Genomic DNA, 7,206 nt, shown 5'->3' with positions numbered 1-7,206 from the left:
ACTCCTCATTGTGTCCCATGTATTATTTTATCCAATCTCCTCAACACTCATTTTGTAAAGGGCACATCATTTTCAGATGGTGAAGCTAAGGATCCAAATGCCTTGAGAAACTATGTGAGGTCCTACAGCATGGCAGACAATTCTCATCTCCTTACCTAGGTCTTATTATTTCACGTATGCTTCTTACAGAGAAGGTTGACCACTCTTCTGGGTAAATATGTCTCCAATAATAAAAATAAAGATGTCTGTATATTTTCTAAAGTAAACCATTTACTTTCTTTGAGTCTCATTTCTCCATCCACAAAAGGTAGATAATTCTAATATTCTACCTACAAAGTTAAATAATAAACATGGAAATACTTTGTGAATTATAAGATATTATTTAAATGTAGGTGCAAAGTGAATTGGCTCCATATTTTTACATTAGCATAAGTAAACATTTATAGTTTAAATGGAGTAGGTAAAAATTTATGTAGGCAAAACTCTCTCTGACTCTGAAACCCAAATTCTAGCCTTCTTTTGGCTATGATGCTAGAGCAAGTTTGAAAGTTCTCAACTTTAATATTGTTTTAAACAATCAATGAGCAAAACATTTGTTTTCATTTTTTTAAAAATTTTTGGTTAACCCAGATAGAAATAGGTTTCACTGTAATATTTCTACAATATACACTTTCGAAACATATCTTTGAATAATTTTGATTAAATAAATGGACAGAATGGAAATATTTTTGGATATCCTTGAATAATCTCAATTAGATAAATGAGTTACAAATTAAGAAAATAAGCCCAATAAAATAGCTAGAAATTGTTCCTTGTCTACTTATGAATACTCTACTTTGCAATAACACTAAATGGAAGGATTATTACGGGGATCTATCAAGGTGTATGGCTATTGTCCTAGTTGTCCTTCTGTTGCTGTGCTAAACACTATGAAGTGATCTTGTGGAAGAAAGGGTATGTCTCGTCTTACACTTTACAGGCAGGCACTTAGGCAGAGAACTAAAGCGGAGACTATGGAGGAACGCTGTTTACACGCTTGCGTCCTCTGGCTAATCCTAGCCCATATGCCTTTACAATCCAGGACCACCCACATTGGACTGGGCCCTCGTAGATCAATTAGCAACACCTAGCCACACCTAGACCAATCTGATGAAGGCAATTCCTCAACTGAGGTTCCCTCTTCCTAAGTCTGTCAAATAGAAACAAAAATTGGCCATCATGGATATAAACAACAAAACCACTCCAAAAAGCTTAGACATACAATAAACAAGAAACATAAGAAATGAATATTTAAAGAAAATAGAATTAGGCACTAATTCTGATTTTTTTTTTCCATAAAACTTGTCTTCCTTTTCCTGGGAATTTTTCCATTTAATGCCCCTAAAACAAACTATGGTCCTATTGAGGGATGTTTGTATTAGGTATTCAATTGTCTCTGCAGCAAAGCAACTGCCATTTGTAATTTACATTTGTCGTATCTTCCTGTTCCACTAGCTGTCCTTGCTTACTGTAGACCTAGATAAGAACAGTGAGCAGTAACCATGATAAAACCTGGATGCTATCGTGTCTGGAAATTTCTTCCACCAAAACAAATTAGTCCTTACTTTAAAATCCAGCCAAGTTTTCAGGATGCGGGCAGAACACAGCCAGGTTCCTGTCAGGAATGTAACACAGATGGCCTCTAAGAGCGTTCTCAATAATATTTCTCTTCTCTCCTAAAACCTCATGAATTGGGCTTGCACTGTCCACATTAATCTTGACATTTGGATCATCCAAATTCCCCTAACTGTGATCCAATAAGTTCTTCTTATAGAATTCTCCAGTTTATGTAGCTTGAAGTATTAATCCCACAAATACGAGGAGAAAGACCACTGTCCCACTGTCGTCGTTAAGGTTGCAAGTAGGGCCTAGCCTGATCCTTGAGAAACAGATGTAATCATAAACAGGAATGAGTCTAGTTTGTCTTTGCTATAAGATGGTAACATTAACTATAAGCCTAACATAGAGGTGGGCTGGTTCATTAGATGCCTCAAGCTTTTTCACATATTCTGGAAAACCATTCAAAGTCCTGAGAACCACATGGGCGAGTCTATCATAGTACCGCCCCACTCTCCATACCAATGTTATTGGTTTTTTGCCCAGTGCTATGAAAAAAACAAGAGCAATTTAAGCAGTGGAGGATTTATTTTGGCTCACAGCTGTTGTCAAGGTGGGAGAGGCACCCATGGCAGGGCTATAAGGAAGTTGCTCATGTTTTATCCACAGTCAGAAAGCAAAGACAGAATGCCTGTGCTCTGCTTGTATTTTCCTGGACAGTGTTATGTCCAGTTTTGGACCCTAGCTCATCGGATCCAAACCTTTTTGGATTTAGGGTGGGTGGATTTAGGGTGGGTTAAACCTCTTCGGAAATGTTCATGTAGACATTCCCCAAAATGTATCTCCTAAAGGACTCCTAATGCTGTCAAACTGACAATAGAGCATAACCATCATAATAGTAAAATGATCCATGTTGCAATTAACTGAATGAATATTTATTCATAATCACAGCTACCACTTGCTAAGTTCTTACCATGTTTCTGGCACTTATTTAGCTTGTTCATCTAATCATGAACAACAGACAGTAGAGGAGCAAACAAAGGCTCGGAGGGATCCGTACCTTGTTCAAGGTTACTAGCTAAAGGCAGAAAAAGAGACCAGGGTATGCAGCTTCTCACAATATGTTCTTGGCCACAGATGACAGATATTCATAGCACATTCTCCTAAGGATCTTAAGGTCTTTTGAGAAAATACAGTGTTGCAACAGACTGCTTATCTATGACCCCTGACTCAAGTCCCCCAGATACCCAAGGCTATGGCATGAACTCAGTGAAGACAAGTAGAAAATCAGGAAAAAAAACTCAAGAAACTCACTGTCCATAGGGGGTTGATGTCAAATTACTGCAGAATTATTGGACAAAAGATGTCAAATAAATATGAAAGGTTATTAAAGGGTTTTTCGCCATTCTCTATAGCATGGTTTCTAAGGTGGAAAAATGAAAATTAACATTAAGCTTAAAAATGAGCTCTGATTTCATCAGAAAATCCATTTGGCTCAGTTGCCCTGATATGCTGATATGTTCTTCCTGGCCACATAAAAATAGACCTTTCCTTCTCAGCCCTGTCAGGGGTCTGTGAGGCCCCGCTTCCACCACTGAGATCAGAGAAGCAAGTTGGACAATGGCTCAGCAAATTAAATGGGTCGACACAGGATCAGAACCACTCCCGCCCTTCCCCCATTTCATCAAAGTTAACTTTTCTTGCAGGGAGTTTTATCCACAGCCCAGCTCTACAAAAATCATCCTAGCATGTGTAGAGATGTCATAATCTCCCTTTCAACTGCAATTAACTAGATCACCAGGCAATTTCTTCCCAAAGGTTAGATGAATATAATCCGCCGTTTTCCACCTCTAAAGTCTAGATGGGGCTGGAAGGAAGCTTTGAGCAACGACTGTGCCTTCCCTGCTGTGTCAGAATCTGATAAAATAAATCAGGATTAGAGTCTAAAGACAGCTGTGAGATCTAAATGAAACCATTTCTCGAACGCTAGCCTCTTTCATAAAGCAGTTTCTTCTCACATAATCTGCACATTTACACTGCTAATATACCCCCGCTGCCACACTGTAATGACCTCATTGTCTGCTGCTCATTTAGGTTAGAACATTTATCTGCAAAGTATACCTGAACCCTGTTTGTATACATCATTAGCGACTATTTCACCATCCTCTAGGCTCCCTCCAGCCTTTTGCTTCCAGGAATATGTAGATAAGACTCCATTACATTATTGTGGAGATGACATGAGATAATTTGTGTTAAAATGCTTTTCTAATGTATGTCTCGATGTAGCGGTGTGCTTATTGCAAAAGTAAAATAGAATGCAAAGATATAGCTGCCATTCTTGACTCCTCCTCACATTCAAATCTTTTTAGCGCCCTTCCCCCATTTATGGATTCAGTCTCTTTCCCAGGCTAAGAACCTGAATTGGTTTCTCTTACTTCTGCCAAGCAAGTGTGGCAGAAGAGATGGTCCACCTTACAGGGGTTTGCTGTCTCTTCTGCCCTGCTGTCTTAACTATGAATCATCCTGTGCTCATTTGTTTAAAGGAGAGCAGGAGAAACAAGGAAAAGAATCAAGGTTGCCCTAAGCCATGAACTCGCCACAGTCAGTTAACCGACCTCCAAACTGTGAGAGAATAGCGCCAGCTCCTCCATAGCCAGCATCTTCGTGATCACACCTGGATGAGTAAATTCCTCTGAGGGCAGAAGGATTTTCCATAAATTCTTATCCATAATAAAGGGGTTTGTTTTAAAACAGTAAAAATTAGAGGCTGAGTCACCAATTGTGAACAAAGGATCATACGGGTGAAGACTAACGGGTAGAGCCTAAACGTCTGCAATGCCGTAATATCCCATCCTACCTGCACTCTCTCCCTCTGACCCTCTCTCCTCCAGAATTGGGGGGGAGCATTTGGAGGGTGGCTATGTGTAAACCTAGTGCAGTAGAAACTTCCTGAAACCTATGAGGATGAGCCTAACGGGAGCTCCTGGTCATGGAGGATATAGCGCCTGAACCCACTGTCTTCTGTAACCAAGCTAAGCTTCCAGTATTGGGATTGGGACACCAGCCCAGCCACAAAACCTTCAACCTACAATCCGCCATGCCTTCAAGATGTGCTGGGGCAAAGGTGGCTCAGAGCTTGTGGGAGTGTCCATCCAATGATTAAACTAACAAGGCAGCTTTGTGTTTCCACACAGTATATGACCAAACCAACAAAACAGCATCCATTCATAACTTCCTTACCATTGAGCTAAAACAAACCAAATGCAGTCAGAGTGTCCTGGGATATTTGTACTCTCAAATGTATTCTAGAATATGTATTCTAGCATATTCACAATAACCAGCGATTTAAAATTTCATTGATAATTAAGTGGATCTTTGAAATGTGGTCTATGTACTTCAGTGAAATACTATACATGGCCTATGCAGCGCGTTGACTACACTAATCGTATGTGGCAAACTTGCAAATGGCTGAGGGATGAGTTGAGGTCACTCCAAAAAAAAAAAAAATGGTAGTAAGGATATGAGGCAATATGAATGCTAATTAAGTCAATTTAGTCATATTTGTATATATATATTAAGATTTTATGCTACATACAATAAGCCTAGCATTTTTCAATTAAACAACAAACATTTTTTTTTAACAGACTTAATTCACTTTTATTTTCCTTGTATAAAAACCCTTATGTGGTGGCCACAGCTGGAGCCTGGGTCTTCTGAGCAGAGACTCTGGTGTGGGTTTTCACAAGATGGTCAGCGAATTCCTGATAAGGAGACTTGGTGAACACAGCCTCTTTCCAGAGGTCAGGGGTAAGGTAGCTGTAGGTCTTAGAGATGGCATCAAAGGTGGCCTTGGCAAAGTTGCCCAGGGTGGCAGTGCAGCCCCTGACTGATGTGTAGCAGTCATCAATGCCAGCCATCATCAGTAGCTTCTTGGGCACAGGACCGGAGACTATGCCAGTGCCTCTGGGAGCAGGGATGAGACGCACCAGCACAGAACCACAGCTGCCTGTCACTTTGCAAGGAACAGTGTGGAGCTTGCCAATCTTGTTCCCCCAGTAGCCTCTCCGCACAGGGACAATGGAAAGCTTGGCCAAGATGATGGCCCCTCGGATGGCAGTGGCTACCTCCTTGGAGCACTTGACACCGAGACCTACGTGACCATTGTAGTCCCCAATAGCGACAGAAGCCTTGAACCTGGTCCGCTGGCCTGCCCTAGTCTGCTTCTGCACGGGCATGATCTTCAGAACCTCATCCTTTAGGGAAGCTCCCAGGAAAAAGTCAATAATCTCAGATTCCTTAATGGGCAGGGAGAACAGGTAGATCTCCTCTAGGGACTTGATTTTCATGTCCTTAACCAGGCTGCCCAGCTTGGTGACGGGAATCCACTCCTTGTCTTTAGCTTTACCTCCGCGAGCCCCGCGGCCTCAGCCTCGGCCACGGCCTGGACCACCCCTCAGACCGCTGCTGAATCCTCCTGAATCCTCCGCGGAAGCCGCCGCCTCCTAATCCTGGGCCCCCGGGTCCTCCGGGCCCTACCCGCTGCACAGGCATCATCCTCCATTTGATGTTTTCAGAAGAAGAAGAAGAAGCAACAACAACAAACATTTTAAAAATAAAGACAGACTTCAAAAATTTCGAAGTTGGATTTAATGTTTTCATGTGTCGATACACACACAAAAGGCTTTGCTCTGCACCGAGTGGTCCCTGAGATAGTATTGGCGATACTGGATTCTCCCTCGACATGTGGACTGAATCTTCCTTCCTGGCTATTCAGAATAATGAAAATACAGTTGACTCTCCAGTATACCCTCTTGAATTCTTTTTTCTGGCTTCTCTTAATTACTTTCCAATTATGAAAGGACTATTTTCGATCCTTCTCTAGACTTGCCTTTTGCTTGTTCCTTACCGCTGATGTTTCTGGACAGTGGCCTCTCCTCATCCCTGTCTAACCTACCCACCCTCCTCAGTGTTCCCGAGTTTTACTGTCTCATCTACCTTCAGAGGACCAAATTCTACCCAAGGTTAGTTTCCTCTTAGCTAGAGTATGATGTAACCTGCCCACTATGTACTCAGATACTGGTCTTTCCAGTTTGGGTACAACAGGACTCAAAAGAGAATTTGAGGGGGTAGAATTGTCAGGTGACTTATTTTGGACACTGACATTAATCTGAAAGGGGCCCCTTGCTTCTCCTATATTATATGTGAGCAAAGTACTTCTGACCTATTGGGTGATGCCCAGGTGGCTTAGCCTGTGCTGCTTGCTGGTGGGGTCCAGAACTCCTTGTGTCAAAGGTTTAAGCCCCTACTGTAGGATATTGTTTGTCTCATTTGATCCTAGGTACGACTATGCAGCTACACTTATGTGGAGCTCTGAGTGTGGATTTACACTCAGTGTGGATTGGGAATCATCCACACTCACATGAAACATGAACTCACATGCAGCATGACTGGAAGGCAGTGAGGTGGAGTGGAGGCAGGCACAGGACAGTCACTAATAGATTCATTGCATAAACACATCCATCGACCACCCACACCCTCTGAAAAACATGAGCATTATGTCAATGTCTTCCCAAACTATGCTCAATGCCATGAGATCATCTGAATGTACAG

At 41.9% G+C, this 7,206-nt stretch overlaps 1 pseudogene; it reads right to left on the bottom strand.

Moving 5' to 3' along the window:
* Positions 1-5,276: 5,276 nt before the first annotated feature.
* On the bottom strand, positions 5,277-6,157 carry LOC130871566 (40S ribosomal protein S2-like; annotated as a pseudogene).
* Between the last annotated feature and the right edge of the window lie 1,049 nt (positions 6,158-7,206).

Source organism: Chionomys nivalis, chromosome 3, assembly GCF_950005125.1.
Source record: "Chionomys nivalis chromosome 3, mChiNiv1.1, whole genome shotgun sequence".
Lineage (NCBI taxonomy): Eukaryota > Metazoa > Chordata > Mammalia > Rodentia > Cricetidae > Chionomys > Chionomys nivalis.
This window is presented reverse-complemented; position numbering and strand designations above follow the sequence as displayed.